The following is a 24,293-nucleotide window of genomic DNA, read 5'->3' as shown; positions in this document are numbered from 1 at the left end:
ATGCAGAATTAGATGCAATACAAATCCGGTATCCTTATACTTTTTAAGAGGCTCAGAATACGTTCAATCTGAAGCAACCGGGAAATCAAGAGAAGCCAAACAGTCTTGTACAAAGGTGAAGGAAGATCTACATACAATATTGACAATTTGCTCTGCAATTGCAGAACGCGGAACGCCACAGCAAAATATATCATTTTGAAACGTATGGAAGAGAAAAAACATGATTCAAGCTGAACAAGTTACGCCTGATCTTTCGTTGTCTTGTCCAAGAAGCTAACATCATTACTTGAGATGGGAAAGATTTTATAAAACTCCAACTCCAATCCAGAAAGGTATTTCAAATATATGCATGATCGTTATAGCAATAACGATTCTTTCCATTACTTTTCAAGTCTTAAATTCGAATATAAAATGAATTTATATTCACTGTATGTAGACGATTGACGATCTAACCATTCACAATGCTACATCCTAAGTGTAATATAGTTTAAGATAAACGTAGATACATATATTCGAACAATCAACACTTTCGTCGGTTAATTTTAATAAAAGAAAAATCCATGAAATAAGAGACTGACATTCTGTAAAATTTAATTTATTTGAATGATGTGGGACGCATTAACTTGTTCTAAGAATATTCCCAATGCACACATAGTATAATGAGTGCAGACATACCGATTCGTTGTATATTAACTGCTACTCTTCTACGTCTAATAAAAAACGTTAAAAGCTCAATCTTTCATTATATATATATATTTTATATATATAATCAATATTAAGCCATCACATACATTTTAATGTCAATTGTTTAGTCATATACCTAACACAATGTTTTGTTTTTATCCATATAGGTTATATATTCAAAAAACTATGGCGAATATCGTGTGTCAGTATAGTATAAACGTTTTATTGAGAAATGTGGTTTTTTTTTAAACTTTAATACAATTAAGGCGTAAAGTCGTTATATTAAAGCAGAATCTTTCAATTCTCAATATTCAGTTTGCAAATGAAGACAGTCGAAAATATTTTAAGACATAAAGGCAGTTCTTCGTGAAAATTTTAATTTGGAACTTCATGAAGTCCAATGATCCTGTGTACCTATCTGTTTTAAGTGCAGTTTACTTTGCTTTAAGTACAAGAAAAATAGCTTTCGCTCGATGTCGGTCACACACTACTGAAAAACTTTTTATAGTGTTATGCAATTTACTGCTGCATTGAATCTAATAATAAAGCAGTTTGTTTGCATTTGAACGGCTAAACTTATAATGAAATTAACGTAAAAACTACGTTTACCAATAAACATAATTATTTTTCGACCAAGAGGACCAAATTTATTTTGATGACACGAGTGCTTATGAAATGTGCGTTTTTTTTAGCAGTCGAATGTACATTTGACCGCATGCTTCAGTAACATATTTATGTGAACAACCAACGTCTATATGGTAAGTGTAACTGAATGATGTTGTAATAGAATCATCATGATCATAATTTACATATTCACACAATAAATCACTCAAGTAAATGATAACCTTTTAAACCTAATCCCGCCTTTTTAGTGTTTAAACATTAACATTTCGCTAAGTTGTACACCCGAGTAAAGCATCGTTAAAGATCACCCAACTTGTTATATTGGTATCAGCAAAATTGAGTGTACATGCAACTTCCGATTAATAGTTGTTTGTTTAAGAGCAGTAATGTAAATACTATAAAATTGTGGCCAAAGCATGGTTTTACTACTATTCACCAAATCTCACAAAAACTAAGGGTTGAGTGCAAACATGTGTATCTTGTTTACATTTTGTGAGATACAACAGTTTCAAGCTTAACCCGCATTCGCGCGAAGAAAGAAGTTCGTTTGAAGAGATAAGATTTTGGTTCAGTTAATTATTTTGTTGTTATACAAATGTTTGGAACATTTTATTTTTAACAATTCTTATGTCTAGAGCTAGCAAAACACTCAGAGAACACATAGCAAAATGTATGCATTATGTCGCAAAGTAAAACATATATGCAAAAAATGCGGTATGATGCTTCATAATCTCGTGGTAACACTGTGAAGGAATTGTGGAATTGCGGCGTTTCTTACAAGCGGAAAGAAACAAAGTTTTGCTTTGCTAAATAATTCGGCAAACGTATGCATGGTATATTTTGGTTAAAATTTTGATTAACACATGATATGTTTAAAACAATTTCAAAATATAAAAAAATTGGTGCATGCTCAAATTTTAAGTAACAATCGGGAAGAAAGTAGCGTAATAAGCAGATATCGTACTTTCATTAAATGATTAATTCCTTGAGAGCGTAGTATCATTTACAAACCCTTATAATATACTTGTTCATTTAAGGTGGTCAGTGGATTTTTATGCAATTATGTGACAATTTGCAGTCTCAAAACTGTGCATTTATCGCCAAGGATAATGACTGAAAGAAATACTTTATTAACACAGCATAGGTAGTTATTCAAAAGCTTTAAATAGGTCATGCAAAATAGAAATACTCTCAGTGATGATCTGCCCTAGCCATGTTAACAGCGCGTTTCGCTTAACTACGGGATACTGTTAGTGCCATCGTGGTTACACATTAAAATCCAAAGGGCGTCAATGCGATAGTACGATGGCGACAATGCGATATTACGATGGCGGCAATGCGATAGTACGATGGCGACAATGCGACAACGCAATAGTATGATGGCGACAATGCGATAGTCATCGTACTGTCGTCATCGTATTATCGAATTGTCGCTATCGTACTATCGCACTGTCGCCATCGTATTGTCGCAATGCCGTATTGTCAACTTAGTACTGTCGCATTGTGGCCAACGTACTATCGCACTGTCGCCATCGTATTGTCGAACTGTCGTCATCGTATTATCGCATTGTCGCATTGTCACAACCGTACTATCGCATTGTCGACTATCGCCCTCCGGTACACAAACTATTCTTATTGCAGAACCAAAATAGACGAATTTATAAAGATGTACTTTGAAAGAGGTTACAGTTATTATGAAATCAAATTCTTATTTAGTTTATAGAATGGGTATTGATGTAAGGTATGCCGAACTGTAAAGTATTTTTAAAAGTGGCTCCATCTAGGAAAACATACGATGTGCGCATATGTACCGAAATGCGATAGACGACAATACGACAGTACGATGACGACAATGCGACAAAGCGACAATACGATGGCGAAAGTGCGATAATACGATGGCGAAAATGCGATAATACAATGGCGACAGTACCATATGCCCATCGCATGGTCGCCATCGTACCATCGCGCTGTCGTCATCGTATTATCGCATTGTCGTCATCGTACTGTCGCATTGTCGCCATCGTACTATCGCATTGTCGCCATCGTACTATCGCATTGTCGCCCTCAGGATTTTAATGTGTAACCACGATGATACTAACGGTATTACGTACTTAACAGAATCCAACTATCTGTACGGATATCTGAGATTTATACAGAAAATATTAAGCATAGATTTATAAGAACCACAGACGTTTTCTAAGCACAATATTTATCAGATTAATAGAGTTTGTTTTTTAACCAAGTAAAATATATCGACATCGTTCATAATTATTGTCTTCTAATTATGGACGGGAACGAGTATTCGAAAATTCAAAAACAGACCGAATATTTAAATGAACTGTTCCTTTATTCGAAGTTCGCATACGTCCAAATTGTTTAACTCAATAATGTGTTTGTTTCTTAAAAGTCTATTATGAGTAGTGTCCAAATATAATTGACTTTTACATAAAAAATGTTTATTAGTTTGTACAAATATGGCTGAAAATAAAATATTGCCAAATAATAGGAACCAGCTAATTCTATAGTATTTAGCTGTTGTCTGAAGAACAGGACGGCATGCGATTAATTTAAAATAGCCGTGTCACAAAAGGTTAAAGCCAGAGCATTTTATGTTTTCAAAAAAAATACAAATCATGTACAGTTCTACATAGAGGAATGAAAATTGTAATACATCTCCACAGTATCACCGTTAAGAAATGTATGTGGAATTCATATAGATTTGAGTGTCGCTATGATAAACTTGTTTCTTCATCATATTTTATCCTGAGTATGTTTTCAATTAAATACCAGAAGCTTTAAAACAAGCCCATAGGTAACAGACTTTGACAGTTTTATGAGAGGTGTAAATCTGTTGTGTTTTTGTGTTAACACAATAAATATATCATGAACCGTTCAAACCGATCATGAAAGTTCGTCTGATCCGTATCGTTCTGATCAATAATTTGAATATTCCTTTTTTTTCTTACCTATCCTACTGCATTCGGAGGCTCCGTTTGAATATCTAGTTACCGCATGTAACCATTATGATCTTTTATTGGCCGACTATTATTGGTTTCGCTCTATCCATATAGAATACCTGTTCTACTTTAAATCTTTTGAAATTTGTAAATTGTGGAAATAAAAATCGATAGTTCACAAACAATACAACTGCGTTTATTTCCAAATTGCCTTTAGAAATTCTGAATCGCTTACGAGATATAATAGTAACTAAATGCGTTGACTTTGGAGATAATTATTCAAAAGACATATTCAGTTTAAATGGTGATGTCTGTCTGAATGCTTAAGCGATGATAATAATAGTGACATGAAATCATAAATTTTGATCTGCAATTGTTGTATTTCAAATAGATCCTCCCCCCATAATATGACCGAACAAGGGCTAAATTGCTTTCCGACTTAAAATCAAAGGCATATTGATTGATTGTGTAGCCTTTATGTCCTACATGAAGTCAGAATTCAACGCCGGAAACTCTATGCGCCACTAACGCATCAATAGCTTGTGCGCAATCCATGAACATGTAAACAGAGCCCCTTTCCGCCAACATGGAACCGCAGACATTTTTGCAGTATGGATAAGGCATCATTTAGTAAAATAAGTCTCCAACCCAAAAGTAAAACAGTGAAATTTTAGTATATAGCAGTGGTTTTCCTACAATATGCACACAGAAATATTAAAAAATTAAGTCATGGCAAGTGACCATACAGAGAATTATGTCTTCAAATAAATGATGTTCCTCTTGTAGAGAGTACAAAATTGAAAACCAAACATATTTAGAATACTGTAAACTTAACTAACCATAATGATATCGCATCGTAGCAGAAATTCAAAAGGTAGCCGTTGAACTCAGAGATTGTATAGAAAAAATTCCACTGGTGGTGGTAGGGGGAAGGTGGCTGTACATGGCCTCTGAAACCTTAACTGCATCGTATTTAACGTGTCTATGGCTTCGCCTCTGATCATACAAACGGATAATTATGACAACCGCTAGTAACATGAATATCATATTTTTGGAATCGCTTTCATCAAAAAGTGTAGAAATCGACCGTTTTAACTTTCAAATAAACTGTTTGATGTGTATTTAACAATAGAGTGCATTAACAAATAGTTTCGTTATGCGGTAGCATAACAGAAGTCTATTGTTTATTCAATAAGCACTTTTAAAACTAATGTGTATTTGGGGTTTATTACGATGGTCTATTTAGGATAGGTACATGCAGATACATATAAATATACATTTTCACGCAATATTTGATTATATGCAGCAAACACAGAACGCTCGTCGCATGTTTACTATAAAAACAACAAGACATTTAAATGTAGCGAACGTTGAATGTTGAATGATTTTGGTTTTCATAAAATATGTATTACTGTTACACTTACTGTAAAAGAGGTTTCGCATGCACATTGATTATTTAGAGGTTAATACATCGTTGCTTGAGGGCTTTTGGCACTCAAGCAACGATGGTATTAACGTTTCTAATACTTAATCCCCGTTTTCGTCACAGAAATTACGTCACATGAGATACGTCATTAATTGCGTGATAAATTGAATAAAAATTAAAGTACCTAAAGCTGGTTCTGTAATAAATAGTACAGCTAACGGGCATTAAGTATTAAAGACGTTAATACCATCGTTGCTTGAGGGCCAGAAGTGATAATCGGCCCGCAGAGTGATTATTCACTCTGCGGGCCGATTATCACTTCTGGCCCTCAAGCAACGAGGTATTAACCTCTAAATATATAGTAACATAAGTATTAATCGTTTACAATACTTCTTTAATGATTTCATTACACCGCTCACCATGCAAAGACGTAACTAAAATTTTAACTGGAACTTACGGAATTTTTTATCAATACGCAATTGAATTTTTGAAAAGAAAAAGATACCTGTTCGAAGTACGGAGAGATACAGGATTTACATATTCGATTACTTCACATATTGCTATTTCATAACTGTTTATATTTCATGTAAGCGTTATCATTTATTAACAAAATTACTCAATACTATATATATATATATATATATATATATATATATATATATATATATATATATATATATAATTTAAACCAGTATAGTATGAAGTCCTTTTGTTAATAAGTGATAACACATACATGAAATATATTAAACAGTTATGAAATAAAACTATGCGTCATTTTATATACACGTACAGTTTTGCATTTATACTGTAATTGGAATGCGATTTTTTGTCGATATATAATCCTTTTAAGGTGATTGCATAAAATTTGATTTGATATTGATTGGTTATTGTATTTAACAAGCATCATGTTTTATAATCTTTCTGAGAATCATTCGATTACTGTCATTTTTCTGTTATTTTAACTAAGTAAAATCAATAAGAGCGTGTGTAGGGTGCCGTGCTTCTTGAACTTGTGTTTAATTCGCACTCGCTATTTTATAAGCATTTCATTTTGATGAGTGAGTTTCCCCAACTGTTACGCAAAAATATCGGATATCTACAGCGCCTTTAGCGCTTTGATTTGTTTAAGCTGCGTTGGTTTATTTTACTGATGTTAATTTAGTAAATAGTCACTATAGTTTACGTATTGTAAATTCATAGCTTTTCAGTAACGAAAAAAATCTTTTTGCGGATCTGTTAACTCAACTCTTTCACGAGTAACATCAAGACACCAACAACTTTTAAGATGTGTTTCACACCAATTTGTTATTTTATAGGGGTAACTTTTTTCTTGTTTAAAAAGTTTATCGATTGGTGTTTATTTGGCATAGCCCATGTAATGCACTGTAATGCACTGTAATGCACTTCGTGCAACATCACCTTTTTTCGTAAATTACATTTAATCCAATCATGTGATATTTAATATCCCATATTTAGAAAAATCTCAAAAGATATTGACAAAAGAAACTGTTTTCGGATTGTAAATAATGAATAACTGTTTCTAAATAGGATCAACGTAAAACTCGTGTTATTATTTATTTTTACATACATACGTTTACACATACTAGATTGAGGAACTAAAATTATAACAATCTACCGCGGACATTAGTTTGCATGCTAGATTCTTGTCTTGCTTATCCTTGAACGTACATATATATAGATCCTCGTGTCATATCGACATTCTGTCGTAGGCTCGTTTTAGATAATCAGATTCGAACACGTGTAATCGTATCTGAACTGGTCGCAGACCAGATCACTAGGTAAGGTATCGCGTCGTTTGAAATCTGGACTGGTCGCACACCAGATCACTAGGTAAGGTATCGCGTCGTTTGAAATCTGGACTGGTCGCACACCAGATCACTAGGTAAGGTATCGCGTCGTTTGAAAACGCATCTCCATTTGTAAAAGCCTAAAATGTTCGATAAAACGACCGCGATCAGTTACGAGGTTTGTTTAGCGAATCGTTCTACAGTTAGTGATCAGTATCCATTATATTTGTGGCAAACACAACGAGCCTACTCGTATTACTTCGTTACGGATGGCATTAATTCGTGATAAACGCATAGACCTGTATCTGAAATATTACAAATTGTGACCAGATTGCATCCGGGCACAAAAACATCGTTTCACGACGTATTGTCTTCCATCAATCTTCAAATCCAGCTCCGAATGTGAGAGACGGATCACAATCATCCACGAGTGGATTATCGTGCGTTCGTGATCGTACGTTAGGGGACACCAGATATAAACGTGATGGCCACAATCGAGTAAATAATTATTCAGAACAACTCGGTCTCCTGTTACTGTTTTATTCATAGACGTTAACACAAAATGTTAAACAGATTAACTTCATCATTCATTCCAAATGTAACTGTATACGGCTCTTGAAAATTCCATGTATTAAAAATTACTCCTTAGATATCATAAGACCACGTTAGATTAAACGTGCACGTTGATGCGAATCCTAAGCAAAGCGTGGTAAATCTATTCTAAACGCACATGTATCTAGCTCACCTTAAATCTGTAAGCCTCTTTTAAAGCCCGATGTCAAGCGTCTTAGCGACCAGGGGTCCTTTCGGACCTATTGTAAGACTCTGAGATTTTTCAACTTTTTGACAGTTTTGTACGGTGTATTTTGATGCGAATTCGCGTTTGTAGCAATGCAAATACAGTGCTTTGAACATATGATGATTTATTCAGTCCCACTCCGTCTGTGGAGGCATTGCAACGATTAAATTGAAACTGTGATTTGATGCAACCGTTCACTGATTGCATTTAAACGCTTTTCAAAAGATCCAAAAATAAATAATATATTATATTCCAAGAAAAAAAGGGTCGTTTGGATTATTGATAAAACAATCAAAGGGAAATGTATCGTGTTTGTAACGCTGTTCGTCGATTAAGTTGGTGAATTAGTAACAAAGCGTTCACAATACCCACGAATCCCAGAATTGCCCAGCATGACTTTCCTTCCAAATATCACTCGTTCCAATCCCAAATAAATGTAATTGCAGTTTTGTTTTTGCATAAAAAAGTGTTAAATGTCATTTAAATATAAGAGTTTCGTTAGTCAATTTATTTCATTTTTCTTATTATTTATTATTATTATTATTTCAGTGAATACCAGTCCCATTTGCTTATCATCCCAACCAAGGCCATTAACCCTGGAGCTGCTCGTGTCCGTGGATCTACAGAAGACTGGAGATGATAAGGAGGGGCCTCTCCTCAGTGGACTGGACTTCCTGCCGGACGGGAGACTGGTAGCCGTGGATAACATGAACGACAAATGTATCATACTGAATGAGCAACTACAGAGACTTGGAACACCGTACAAGTTCAAGGAGACCCCATATTGCGTAGTATGTGTGTCTCATGATACAGTGTGTGTAACGGGTTGTGGTTATAAAGTAGTATGTCTCCTGTCTGTGAGTACAGACAATACCATCACACTGACCAGGGAGATCAATACAACATCAATGTTCATCTCTATATGCTGCATGTCTCCATCTAACATGGTCGTGAGTACGTACGATGATCCCCGTCCTGTGAGAATGATATCAGTGGACGGGGTAGAGTCAGACTTTGATCACTCCCTGACGTTTCCTATGAAGACGTACAAACTAGATGAGAGTAGGTGCACGTATGTCCAGTCTAAGAACACGTTAGTACTTACTGACAGACTCGCTCACACTGTGTACATACACGACACCGTGAAGGGCACGTCTAGAGCAGTCACTAATGAGAACATACAGGAACCTCTTGGTGCCTGTCCAGGGCCAGGTGACACAGTGCTGGTGTGCAGTATGGATAACCACTCCATCGTGCACCTGACCATTGACGGTAAAATACTGGGAACCTACCCAGTGGATATGGAGTTTCCGTTCAGCATATGTGTGTCTAAGTATGGCACAAGGCTGGCAGTGTCAAACTGCAGTGAAGGCAACAAGAAACTTCATTTGTATAAGACATCACAGGCAATGAGTTAGCTGACTAGAAAGATGTAAATGTTATTCATGTGATCAGGCTTTCTACACAATTATTAAATATTGACTTTTGTGTATTGTTTGTGTTAAACAACTCGGAATACTATTCCGATTAATTAGAATTAAATAGAGTTGTAATAAGGTTTTATCGTTGAAGAATTTCAAAAGATTTCGAACTATCTATGTATTTTGCATGTATTATAATGTAATATGTTTCTTTATACTTACCTTCAATAACTATTTAGTGTATATTTGAAGACATTTAAATATATTGTGTATGTAATTCTATTTAAATTCGCATTTCATGCAACGTAACCAGTGTGTACGGTAGTTAGGCGCGTTAAATATTTGTAAATGTATGTTAATTTTTGAAAATAATAACTATAACTGAACACTGCTATGCATATGTTTTCTTAATGCCATAAACAATTTGCGTTCATTCAAAATAATGCTTGTTAAGCCAACATACACAACAAGATTTATTATTGAGTCGCGTTCCAAGAAAACTGGGCTTAATGCATGTGCGTAAAGTGTCGTCCCAGATTGGCCTGTGCAGTCCGCACAGGCTAATCAGGGACGACACATTCCGCCTAATCTTGATATCGGTAAAAAGGGACTTCCTTGCAACTAAAAATTCCATAAAAGCGGAAAGTGTCGTCCCTGATTAGTCTGTACGGACTGTACATGCATTAAGCTTAGTTTTCTCAGAACAACGCTCAATTATCAACAAAATCGACTAGAACTCGATTTCCCAGCGTGTCACGTCTGCTTGTCAATAGTCTAAGATGCCTTGTATCGTTTCAATGTAGAGGATTGTTTGTTTTCAAATAAATTAGCAAAACGATTATATCAAATTAATTATATAATATTTTCTTAATCTTAGCTTTGTTATTATTTTATTTTAAAATAAACCAATAGTTTCATTTTGTAATATTTTTTGTTTTCGCGATTTTCGGGGGCCGAGAGAGAACTCGCTTTAATTTAAAACCGTCTGTAGCGCCACATATGTCGAAGGCTACGAGATTTGTCGCAACGTTGACGATAAATGTCTCAAGGAACGATAAATGTCGCAAATCCTACTGACGATATATGTCGCAACTTTAACGATAAACGTCGCAAAAATTTCAACTGCCGATATATGTCGCAACATTAACGATAAATGTCGCACACCTTTGTAAGTCATGTTTAATAAGAAAACTTGAAGTAAAATGACTCAAACTTTAAGGTTAGATTTAGATTACCCGACGAGGTTCTTTGAGCCGACTTCCGACAGAATGGTCAGTTTTTAGTTAGTATTGTCCGAAATGGTCAATTGTGGTCAGTATTTTCCATAATTGTCTGTTGCGGTCAGTATTGTCCGAAATGGTCAGTTGTGGTCAATATTGACCCAATCAATTCTTATAATTGTTGGCTCGAGTAGCCAGTTGTTGATTTCCCTGTTCTAAATGGACTGCTGTTATCAAGATTGGCCAAATGGTGTAAGATGTGATAAAATTGTAACATTATTACAGCAACACAAATTTCGATAAAATTGTATTGAATATTGTATGTTAGTTAAATTGTAGCGCCGTTAAATGTCGCATCGCCGTTATATGTCGCAGGCAACGAGATTTGTCGCAACGTTGACGATAAATGTCGCAAGGAACGATAAATGTCGCAAATCCTGCTGACGATATATGTCAAAACTTTAACGAAAAATGTCGCAAAAAATTTCAACTGCCGATATATGTCGCAACATTAGCGATAAATGTCGCACACCTTTGTAAATCATGTTAAAAACGAAAACTTGAAGTAAAATGACTAAAACTTGCAAGTTAGATTTTGATAACCCGACGAGGTTCTTTGAGACTACTTCCACCAGAATGGTCAGTTTTTAGTTAGTATGTCCGAAATCGTAGATTATGCTCAGTATTTTCCATAATTGTCTGTTGCGGTTAGTATTGTACGAAATGGTCAGCTGTGGTCAATATTGACCCAATAGAGTCTTATTATTCTTGGCTCGAGTAGCCAGTTCTTGATTTCCCTGTGCTAAATGGACTGCTGTTATCAAGATTGGCAAAATGTTGTAAGATGTGATAAAACTGTAACGGGTTCTTCTTAACTATAGTGTATACGTTTTTTTATAATGCAGAACTGTTTGATAGAATTAAGAACATGAACATGTTCATTCATATCTTTGTCGTGTTCGAAACTTGGTCACACCAGGTCAAAACCTAGGTCACTTGGTCAAAATAAAGAAAATATTGTTAACACTACAATTCATATTTATCGTTCAATCTTCTTGAAACATGGTCACAGCGAATGTCTTAATGATATATCAGCATTCTTTTAAAATGGTTCGTTGAAAAAGATGGCCGCCAGGAGGCATATTTGCTCACATGGCTATAGTAAAACCTTTTTTACACTCTAGAAGTCACATTTATACTTAAATCTTCATGAAACTTAGTCCGAACATTTGTTGTTATGATACATCGGCTTAATTCGAAAATTGTTAGGGTCCGTTGAAAAACATGGCCACTAGGAAGCGGGGCAGTTTACCGTGTATAGCTATAGCAAAACCTTGTTAACACTATCGTTTATAAAAAATATTGATGCACTGATGTTGTCTATTGGAACTTATATCTGACAATGAAGAAAATACACAAAACACTAGTTGTAATGCACCACATGCTGAAGTGTACAAATGCATAATTTCAACATTGCGCTAGGCTATCAACAACAGTATATTCTGATAGGAAGACATTCATTTTCCGGGTATAATAGATATAAAATAGATAATAAATATAAAAGTCCTCAAAATGTTTTAATCCAGTAGATTTCTCTTGAAGCATCATAACTTTTGTAAAGTGTATTTGCTGTTTTTTGCTTATGTCTTACATCTGCCCCCCCCCCCCCCCCCCATCAAATTGGGCACATGTCCGGTAGGAAGTTATTTTATCAGTTATTTAGCATCAATAAATATATTTTACTTCCTCTGTGTGGCAACTTCTGACCCCTGTCAAGATTAAATAACACATACATGTATTCGAGGGCCTCTATATGATGTTGCATATAAAATATAACACTAGGTCATAATGACTTCTTTATTAACATTAAACTTTATATCATGACATAGCATGAACATAATTTGTATTTGGCTTAAAATAAAACAAAGCATTCTTAAAGCATTCGGAAAGTCTATAACAATTCATAAAATTGGTATTAAAAGGAGGTGGTAAAATCTGATAAGGGTTAATATTTGAGATGTAGATATACAACTATTTCATATCTAAGATACTTTAGTACAAACTATTTTACGAATATGTATCTCGTTAAATTGTCTGCTTGTGTTGTCGTATTCTCATAGCTTTGAGTTTCACACGATATCGATTCCACTTAACTGTTCGCTTTTCGTTTTGACTGATCCATTGTTAATGTCTAGAAGAAAATCTGATTCAGTAGCGACATGAATGCCACGGCATTTTTTTCACAAAATGGCTGCTGCTCAAAAAGAGCCCTTGCAGAAATGCTTTTCTTTGCTCGCTTTTTGGGTGGAGATACTTTATACAATGGTGAACGAATTGGTGACTTAATGGGCGTTAGCACAGGTGTAATTTGTTGCAGACAAACGCCAGTGTGACATGTAGTTGAAGAAATGCATTTTGGTATAACTAATCGTAAAGTTTGCGATGTCTTCAAGCGCTTTCTCTTCAAGCGATGAAGCGATAGACTTGACTTTTGGCGCATTCTGAAATAACAAATCAGCTATATATAACATTTATATAACAGACATCTAATTATACAAATTTTTTTATGACATCAAAATTTTATCTTCAGAAAAATAATTATATATCGATTACCACATATATGTTATTCAGACTAACATTTAAATTTAATATTATATACTACATATATTATTGAAGCTTGGCAAAATCACCGCAAGCTCAGAGCTGCCAATGTTTCGAGCCGAACATTATATTTTTAATAAGTTCTCTCATGCGCCAGGTATGTAAAAAGAAATGTCACATGCGCCAAGTATGTAAATAGAAATGTTAAGTTTAGTTTAGTTTAACTGCAAACTACAATTGGTCTATTTAAACATAAATATGTGAAAAGCCAAGGATCTTTCGTCTAAATGACATACCTCCTATTACATTATTTTCATGCTTATATATATATATATATATATATATATATATATATATATATATATATATATATATATATATATATATATATATATATATATATATATATATATAACAACCTTTTTCGAGCGTGACTTGTATTTAATTGAATTAATTTAATTTAATAAAATTAAACACTATGTAAACATGTAAAAATAACACAGGATTTCGTTTTTTCTGATCATAGAACGGAACGTCATTTGGACGAAAAATCGCTTGGCTGATCACAAATGTTATTACAATTTTATTATGATAAACATCACATTAAAAGTAAAAAAAGTAGCAGTTCAGATGATGTACTCAAAACCGCCTATGTGACAATATATACAGGCACTTGTAAACCAACCATTACATTTTAAACCAGTATGAAAAAGGGCAAAGCAGTTAATATTTTTGCATTATAACAAATTTAATAGATCTTTTTTCCTCTCATGTATCCCCTTGAAAATCTCATAAGGAAACTGGAAGTCATACAATTGAGTCTCATTTAAAAAAAATGGTCTTAATGCAAGTGCGTAAAGTGTCATCCCTGATTAGCCTGTGCAGTCTGAACTTCATGGGTTAATCTGGGGTGAACTTAACAGACATGTATTATGTATTGTTTTCCAAAAACGAGATTCAATGATTCTGCTTTCAGATATGATGACCAGTACACGCTGTCGATGACGTATACAGACGCTGATTCCAAGAAGACGCGTACAAGTCAGATAACCAAGTCGGTTGCAAGTTTCTTCGATGAAAACGGCGTTCTTTGCATGTACTTGTATCAGCCCGAAGTAAAGATGTTGAAAAACAATGTGTCAGTCAGCAAGAAAGAACTACAGAGACTTGGAACACCGTACAAGTTCAAGGGTAGCCCACAAAGCGTAGTATGTGTGTCTCATGATACACTGTGTGTAACGGGTGGTGGTGGTTATAAAGCAGTATGTCTCCTGTCTGTGAGTACAGACAATACCATCACACTGACCAGGGAGATCAAAACATCATCCAAGTTCGACTCTATATGCTGCATGTCTCCATCTCACATGGTCGTGAGTACGATGGATAATCCTCGCCCTGCGAGAATGCTTTCACTGGACGGTGTGGAGAATGACTTTGATCACGTCGTGTTCCCTACAAAGACGTACAAAGCTAATGAGAGTTTGTGCACCTATGTCCAATCTAAGAACACGCTAGTACTGACTGACAGGAACGCTCACACGGTGTTCTTGTACGACACCGTGAAGGGCACATCTAGAGCAGTTACTAATGAGAACATACAAGAGCCTTGTGGTTGCTGTGTAGGACCTGGTGACACGGTGCTGGTGTGCAGTGAAAATAACAACTCCATCGTGCACCTGAGTGTAGATGGGAAAATTTTCGGTATCTACCCAGTTGATATGTTGTTCCCCCGCAGCATATGTGTGTCTAAGAATGCAACTAGGCTGGCGGTGTCAAACAGCCCGAAAGACGCCAAGAAACTTCAGTTGTACAATATATCACCAGCAAACAGTTAGATTACTAGTTATATATTATCAACGTGATCATGATTTTTACATGCATATGAAATATTAACGTGCATGTGTGTGGTAATTTTTAAACAATAATGAATACTTCTTTTATTAATTTAAATTGCATATTGATTGTTGTAATAAGATTAAATCGCTGAGTACTTTCGCACTGCCTCTGTTTTAAGAATGTATAATTAATAGAAATATGCTTCAATAAATGTATTCATAAGTTCAATAAATGTACATATATACATATATATAAATATATAAATATAAAATATATATATATATATATAATTACTATTACACGATTTTAACTGGTTTGTATCAACAATTACAGATTATGTACGGTATGCGTATGATTACGTTCAAAAGTTACATATTTCTGTTGCGTCCCAATGTATAATTTATACATGTTCGGGCTAGGTGACTAAGATCATTAACTGTGCAGCGGGAAAAAACATTCTAGTGGCAGGAAATAACATAACGGTTGTTTTTTAGCCTTGCACTGTACACAAATGTTTGTTTTAGCGGATAAAATAAATAACAACAAAGATGTAACTGAACATGTTGATACTTATTGACATCGTGTGCATGTCCGATACCGTGCACATTTAGTGCAGTCGATGAAAGAACATTAAGAAACCAAGTGATGCCTGTGGTGGGCCATGCCACACGGTGCTGGTGTGCAATGAGAATACAAACTGCATCGTTCACCTTGTTCTTGATGGTGGCATACTCGGGACCTACCCCATGGAGATACAGTGCCCATACAATTTAAGTTTGAGTAAAATTGGCAGTAGACTCGCTTTAATTGATAACGTTGAAGGTACAATATATAATATATATTTCAGTGGTATAACGTATTACTAGTTATCAATTAATTTATAATTGTTATATATAAGCCACTTGATTATTTTCATTTCAGTTATAATTCGTATGGCTTATGTTAAGAACTACTACCACTACTACTACCTCCTCTACCTCCTCCTACTTCTACTGCCATCTACTACTACTGCCTTTAAATACTTTTACCACTACCACTACTTCTACCACTTCCACTACTACTTCTACTATAACTACTACTACTATTACTTCTACTACTACTACTACTACTACTACTACTACTACTACTACTACTACTACTACTACTACTACTACTACTACTACTACTACTACTACTACTACTACTACTACTACTACTACTACTACTACTACTACTTCCACTACTACTACCACCACCACCACCACCACCACCACCACGACTACTACTACTACTACTTCTACTACTACTACTACTACTACTACTACTACTACTACTACTACTACTACTACTACTACTACTACTACTACAATGATATTAATCGGTAGTTTTATATTGGATTAAAACCAATTATATCAAAGAGGTCGCCGTGGCGTAGTGAATATGCTGTCCGCCTAGCGATCGGGAGGTCACGGGTTCGATCCCCACTGTGGGAGCATTCTTTTGATCTTCCCCATTAACACCAAGGAATCGGACTTGAAAGCGTTTCATATAAGCCTTACTTAGGCTTGTTTTGCAATCGAGCTTAAATAAATGGGATAAAAAAATTATATCAGTCGTTACATGGGTCTCGAGTTAAAGTATAAGGTATTGGGATCGATCCTCTATTAAACTCAATATGTTCTGTTGACAACGAGGTCTTGTGTTTTAATGCCCAAATTGAAACCAATACTTTTCTTGTGCAAATGTTGGTGCTTTTTGTTTTTGTTGAACATCCATCCTTCATATGAATTATTTCATTATTTCTTTGCTTACAATTATATTTCCGTTGGACATTACAAAGGATGTCATTTTCCTACAAACCCTTAACGACGATATAAATGTAACACAAAAATGGTCTAACGTTATGGCGTAAACATAAAAAGTAAATTAAAGTGAACCATTTTATGTGTAAGTTGTATACACGTGATGTCATTTTTTTGTATTTTCCATCATATTTCAAACAGTATGTGTTTGTTTCGTTGCGCGTTATTGACAATAAAATCACTATACAATATGGTGTAAACACATTTCATGTAGGCTCTAGTTAGTTTTTATACGCACCGTATAATGTAACGTTATTTAACACCGTTTTGTACAATACGTTCATATATTTGGACCACTACACAGCTAGCGCAACATATCGGTATAGCAGAAAAACTGTCCCATCTGTATATCAAAGTATTGTGCACACCGCTTTTAAATAAGATGTTTTTTTTATATACCTATTAAACCTATCATATTCTGTTCGATGTTTGAATTATTTTCTTTTAACATACATATCAACGGTAAGTCCGCGAAAGAGCTATTTTAGCAAGTATCCCTCAGAGAATTTAGAAAGTTATTTAAATGTGTTATACAAATTGGACTTATTATCTACCCTCGTTGTTGCAGATCAATAATATGTACGGTTTTAGCACGATGTTGATCATATCAAATTTTAATTAAAACTACGTTTGGAGTAAACTTGAAAATCTTCGGTTAAACTCGCACCGTCCAATACGGAATATATAGAGCCATCACGGTAGAAAATTGGTCACGTGGCACGAATGACCATAGTCGCGCGGATGATATAAATAATTGTATTATATTACATGTATTCACCTTTTCCAACCTTTCATTCTTTTTTTATCTTGTGTTTAATAAAATATTCTGTATTCCGTAACAATATCATTTTTGAGCTATCATATTTACACATGCACTTTGTTAACTGTATAATTCCTCGTGTATCTCATATTCGTTATTAACTGTTTAAGTATAGCAATAAAGATATCGCTAGCAAAATGTGTTTTGCATATTTAACATTAAGCTAATTACGGCAGTTGAATTTTAGATTTATATTTTCAATCAAAGTAATGGTTCATAAAATACTATCTGCAATAATAAGAATTCCTTCAGCGAATAATGTTCCTGTCACTTAATATCAATAATTTTGCCTCTGATGGTAAAGTGTTAATTTTGTTACCTTAACAAATACGGATGACAGCGTGTTTTAACTGACTTGTATAGCCACATTCTTTACATTATTGCATCATATAACTATACACTGTCAAATTCATATGTTCATGTATTTTCTCTGTAAATGTAGTAAGCGATACAATTATTATTTGGATATCGAATATTAAAAATATGGTTCCTGCAGTGTCAAATGTGACGAAAACTTTGTTTTTAGATAAAGACAACCATTTAGTGATACTTAAATGTCACTTGTTTCAAAGTTTCATTTTAAACATACAAGTGTTATCATCGTGACGTTAACACACGAATGCATACAATTCGATTCCCAACGTGTTTTCGGCGTCAGTGCATATAATGAGCTTCGGTTTAGAATTTGTAATACGGTACGAACTATTGTTGCTGCTTTTTTTCTATAAAATTATGAATTGTAAAATTCACAATATTTTACGAGTGTATTATACAGAATGTAATGAATGCTATTATGTTTAAGTTGTTTGCAAACCCAAAGATGTAAAACATAGTATTTGGTGAGCAGTAATCAACGTATTATACACCAGTGTACCATTCAAAGCTGCATTCACCTAGTTAGTCGACCATGTTCCTTTTTTCGACAAAGTTGAAAAGAGATGCAATATACCAAACTTGAATTTTAAACAGTACACGTTAGTCCTTTTAAAGGGGCCTTTTCACAGATTTTGGCATATTTTGAAGTTTGTCATTAAATGCTTTATATTGATAAATGTAAACATTGGATCTTAAAAGCTCCAGTAAAAAATCAAGAATAAAATTTAAAAAAAAGGAAAAAAAAGTAGCCGCTACCAGGGCTCGAACCAGTGACCCCCGGAGTCCTGGAGTTAGTCTGAAGTAAAAATGCATTAGCCCTCTCTGCTATTCCGCCGGGTATACACAGTATAAGTATTTTATACCTTATATAAGCAATCTTCGTAGTTTCGTAAATTTAAACGACAACAACAGAACTCTCCAAATTATTCAATCGTTTCGCGTTGCAACGCTTTATAATTTTTAGGTTTTCAAATCGTCAAAAGATACATATAATGGCTATATTGGACTACGGTAAATGTTCAGTAATACTGTTTCCTCACAAATATCATAACTAAAACGAAAGTTTGCGAATCTGAAACAACTTTTTTCAATTTTGTCAATTTACCAAACCGTGAAAAGATCCCTTTAAAAGGATCGGTCGTGAATATGAAAGTGAACATTCATTTCAGATGTTTATATATCAATTGCGCATGCCGATTGAGCAATAACGACATATATATATATATATATATATATATATATATATATATATATATATATATATATATATATATATATATATATATATATATATATATACATATATATACACCCAATGTTATTGTAGTCATATTAAATTTTCACACTCCACTATATTTCTTTCCATTACTATTTTCGGGATAAAAACACATGTTTATAGCCGATTCAACGCATATTTAAATAAGTGTTGAATGTTTGTTGTTAATTTATGCATAATACTCATTAAAATTCAACGAGTACATCTTCAAACTGTTGCATTTTAACATATTGTAAAACTGTTTTATATTTTCAATGGTAAAACTGTTGGAAAATTTCCCCGGGCAGTTCGTGTCTAATTGATTAACATTTTTAATATTTTGTGAGGTACAGATGGCAGTTTGAAACTCAACGCGCATTCGCTCTGAGAAAGAAGTTCCGTTTGAAGGGAAATGATATTGTTTCAGTTATAAATTGTGTCGTGAAAATTTTTCTATTATAATGTCCGAAGCGAAACACTCAAGGGAAACAGGCAAAAAACTTATTCATTATGTCGCATAGAAATACATCCATACGCAGAAGTAAGGTATTATAATTTATAATCTCGTGGTAACACTGAAGGAATTACGGAATTGCGGCATTTTCTAATAAGCGGAAGGAAGAAAAACCGTTTTGCGATTCTAAATAATATCGCAGTCGCATCGTTTTCATGATTGATCGATATATAATTATTTTTTGCTTTCTGTGCATAGTCAGCTTTTGAATAACAATGTAACAATCGAGAAAGACAGTAGCATACAACGCAGATATCGTCCAAGTCTTTAAATTCTTAATTCATTGAGAGCGTATTATCTACTTACTTATTTATGGACGCAAATTGATGTTAATGCAATAATGTCACCATTTTAAGAATCAAAACTGATCATTTGAAAGGGAATGATAATAAACACAAGAATAACGTAATATACACAGCATAGTTAGTGATGCAAACGCTATAGTTCATGTAAAACCGAAATACATGCAGCGATTACCAGCTTAGCTGTTAACAGCGCGTTACGCGTACAGTGAGCCAACTCTCTGTATGGATATGTGAGTTAACAAAATAATCAAAGATTAAGAAGAAACACTCACGTTTTAAAAGCACAATTTTCACCCAATTAACTGTATTTGGTTTCAAGCATAGTACAATTAATCCATATCGCTAACAGTTATTGTCTTCTAATTATGGATGGCAACGAATTATTAAAAAAAAAATAAAAAAGATGAAATATTTTCGTCAACAACTTCCGTTCGAATATATAATAGTACATAATAAATCTATGTAATTAAAGACTATGGACAGATTTTGTATTCGTAAAATATGCAAATCCAAATGAAAAGGCCTGTAAACTGCCCATGGTATGAAGGTATAAAAATGTAATTTCTTAATACATTGTTTAAGTGAAAACATTAAGACAAGGACACTAAAAAGTGCCCCATTTTGTCGAAGCATATAAAACTTGTAATTCTGAATTCATGCAAAACGCAAGTATACAATATGTTTAGACTTAAGTATGAAATCCCAAATCAAACACAATCAAATAAATACTTTGCAAATAAATTTCAATTTACATTGCACAATTTGAATTCTTATTAGTTCACTAAACTATTATTGTTAAAGTGTAGTGCGTTGTTAAACTGAAACCTGCATCCCCTGTTATTATTGTGTTATAAGAATGCAAGTTAAGTATAAATAAGTACATGTATAACTGATCAGTTCTAGGTCTTGTGTCAACACGATGTAGATTTTATCAATTTGCATTAAGATTACGTTCTGAGTAGACTCTAGCATGTGTTCTAGCAAATTGCGTAAGGTCAAAGTTCCATTGTTTTACGGTTGTATCAGAAAGCAAATATGCTTCATGCTTGATAAGTCAGAGGTTATTTTTATAAAGTTGTTACATTACAAATATTTTATAAATACGTGACTATGAATCATTATAAACATAATTATTAACCATTGGTCTTTATATGTGTTGCTTTTTCTTCAAAGAATTTTCGTATGTTATAATAATAAATTATCGATTGTATTGACAGTGTCAAACCGCCATCTTAAACACATTTTCTTGATGACCCGTAGATTCTGACACGGTGCCTATACCACGTGACTTTTTAAGATCTGTGTTGGGAGAATAAAGCGCGACCCAGTTAACATGTTTAAGGATCTCTTTTTAAATATTTCACCATTTTAATGGGATAAAGTGGAGAGCCCGCTCATTCATAGGAGTTTTCTATAGGTATCATGATCTTTTTAAACAAATAAGTATTTTTTCAGTAAAGTGCAACCGCGCGTTTGAACGGTTAGAAAAATGTCGGATCAGTGTGGGGACTTCATATTACAAACGCGCGCTGGCACGTTACTGAACAAATACTTATTTGTTTAAAAAGATCATGATATCTATAGAAAACTCTAACGAATGAGCGACCTCACCACTTTATCCCATTAAAATGGTGAATTATTTAAAAAGACATCATTAAAAATGTTAACTGGGTCGCGCTTTATTCTCCCAACACAGATCTTAAACAAGAGGGCCAAGATGGCCCTAGTTCGCTCACCTGAGAGGAGTCGGTTCATTCAATCTTTACCAAACGTCAAATTTGAACTAGATATTGTCCAGACAAACATCCTGGTCAAGTTTCATCATTATTGAACCAAAACTCTGGCATATGGAGTGTTTTTGTTTTTGTAAGATTTGACCTGGTGACCTATATTTTGAGTTGACCGTCTTACCAAACATCAAACTTTGCTTACAAAAATAAATTTTATGATCAAGATTCATAAAATCTGAAACAAAATTGTGACCTCTAAAGTGTTTACAAGGATTTTGTATAATATAATGAAAATTTGGACAATCTAAGGGCAATAATTATGGTATTAATTATGTGATATACTAGTATATAAAACCAATCTTTTCACCAAGTTTCGTGATGATTGGGCAAAAAATGTGACTTCTAGAGTGTTCACAAGCTTTTTTTACTATGTATAAATATAATAAAACTGCCCCCCCCCCACGGGCAGCCATGTTATTCAACTGACCGGAACCATTTTTGAACTCAACTCTCATATCAAGGAAACAAATGTTCTGACCAAATTTCATGAAAATTGGGCCAAAAATGTGACTTCTAGAGTGTTCACATGTTTTCACTATATACATATAGAGAAAAATGCCCCGCCCACTGGCGGCCATGTTTTTTCACCGATCTGGACCATTTTCGAACTCGTCCGAGATATCAATAAAACCAATGTTTTGACCAACTTTCATGATGATTGGGCAAAAAATGTGACTTCTAGAGTGTTTACAAGGTTTCTCTATAGCCAAATAAGGAAAACTGCCCCTCCCCCCACCCCCCCGGCAGCCATGTTATTCAACTGACCGGAACCATTTTCGAACTCAACTCTCATATCAAGGAAACAAATGTTCTGACCAAATTTCATTAAAATTGGGCCAAAAATGTGACTTCTAGAGTGTTCACATGTTTTCACTATATACATATAGAGAAAAATGCCCCGCCCACTGGCGGCCATGTTTTTTCACCGATCTGGACCATTTTCGAACTCGTCCGAGATATCAATAAAACCAATGTTTTGACCAACTTTCATGATGACTGGGCAAAAATTGTGACTTCTTGAGTGTTTACAAGGTTTCTCTATAGCCAAATAAGGAAAACTGCCCCGCCCACTGGCGGCCATGTTTTTTAACGGACCGGAACCACTTTTGAACTCAACCAACATATCATTAAGACAAACATTTTGACAGTGTTACATGAAGATTGGACATGACATGTGACTTCTACAGTGTTTACAAGTTTTTTTCTTTTTTTACCTAGTGACCTAGATTTTGACCCGGCACGACCCAGTTTCGAACTCGACCGAGATTTCATTGGGACAAAGCTTCTGACCAAGTTTCATGAAGATCGGACAATAAATGTGGCCTCTAGAGTGTTTACGAACAAATGTGGACGGACGGACGGACGGACAGACGACAGACAAAGACCGGTCACAAAAGCTCACCTGAGCAATCAGGTGAGCTAAAAAGTCACGTGGTATAGGAACCGTGCTGATTGGCTATTCCAATTTCAAGATTTACAGAATATAAAAAGCCTTTACACTGACATTGCAGGGGCGGTTAATTTCTTGTGAAAAAATATCAACATACGATTAAGTATGGGAAATACTCATAAATAAACGATTTTGTGTTGCTGAGGAATACTATATTAACAATACATAAAAGAGAAAATATTTTATAAGAACGTATTGAGTTCTGATGAATTACAATATTGACCTGTTTTCGTCGCATTTTTGATCAGCAAAACGAAAGTGACTGTATCAAAACTTTTCTTAATGACTACATCATGTGAGAACGTTCTTTTTACGCGATCTCCATAGCCACGACTCTTAAAGAACCCACGTCTCAACAAGAACCTACATGACATGTTTAAATTGTTTTCGAAAACAAATAAATGAGTAAACCGTTAAAAGATGCACGTGCTTAGTTAAAATATCAAGTTAACATTTTCCCGTAAACGTTATACTAAAAACAATTAACGAAACGTTCCCGTTTAAACTGTAAACCTTTATCATTTTTAAAGCATCGGTCGTGAATATGAAAGTAAACATACTTTCCAG

General features: G+C 34.4%; 1 protein-coding gene across 3 annotated transcripts in view; it reads left to right on the top strand.

Moving 5' to 3' along the window:
- The window catches only part of LOC127838218 (P2R1A-PPP2R2A-interacting phosphatase regulator 1-like), a 278,300-nt gene that overhangs the window by 54,529 nt on the left and 199,478 nt on the right, over positions 1-24,293 (top strand). The window lies entirely within an intron of this gene.

This window comes from Dreissena polymorpha, chromosome 7 (assembly GCF_020536995.1).
Source record: "Dreissena polymorpha isolate Duluth1 chromosome 7, UMN_Dpol_1.0, whole genome shotgun sequence".
Taxonomy (NCBI): Eukaryota; Metazoa; Mollusca; class Bivalvia; order Myida; family Dreissenidae; genus Dreissena; species Dreissena polymorpha.
The sequence above is the reverse complement of the archived record's forward strand: the minus strand, read 5'-3'. Positions and strand labels throughout refer to the sequence as shown.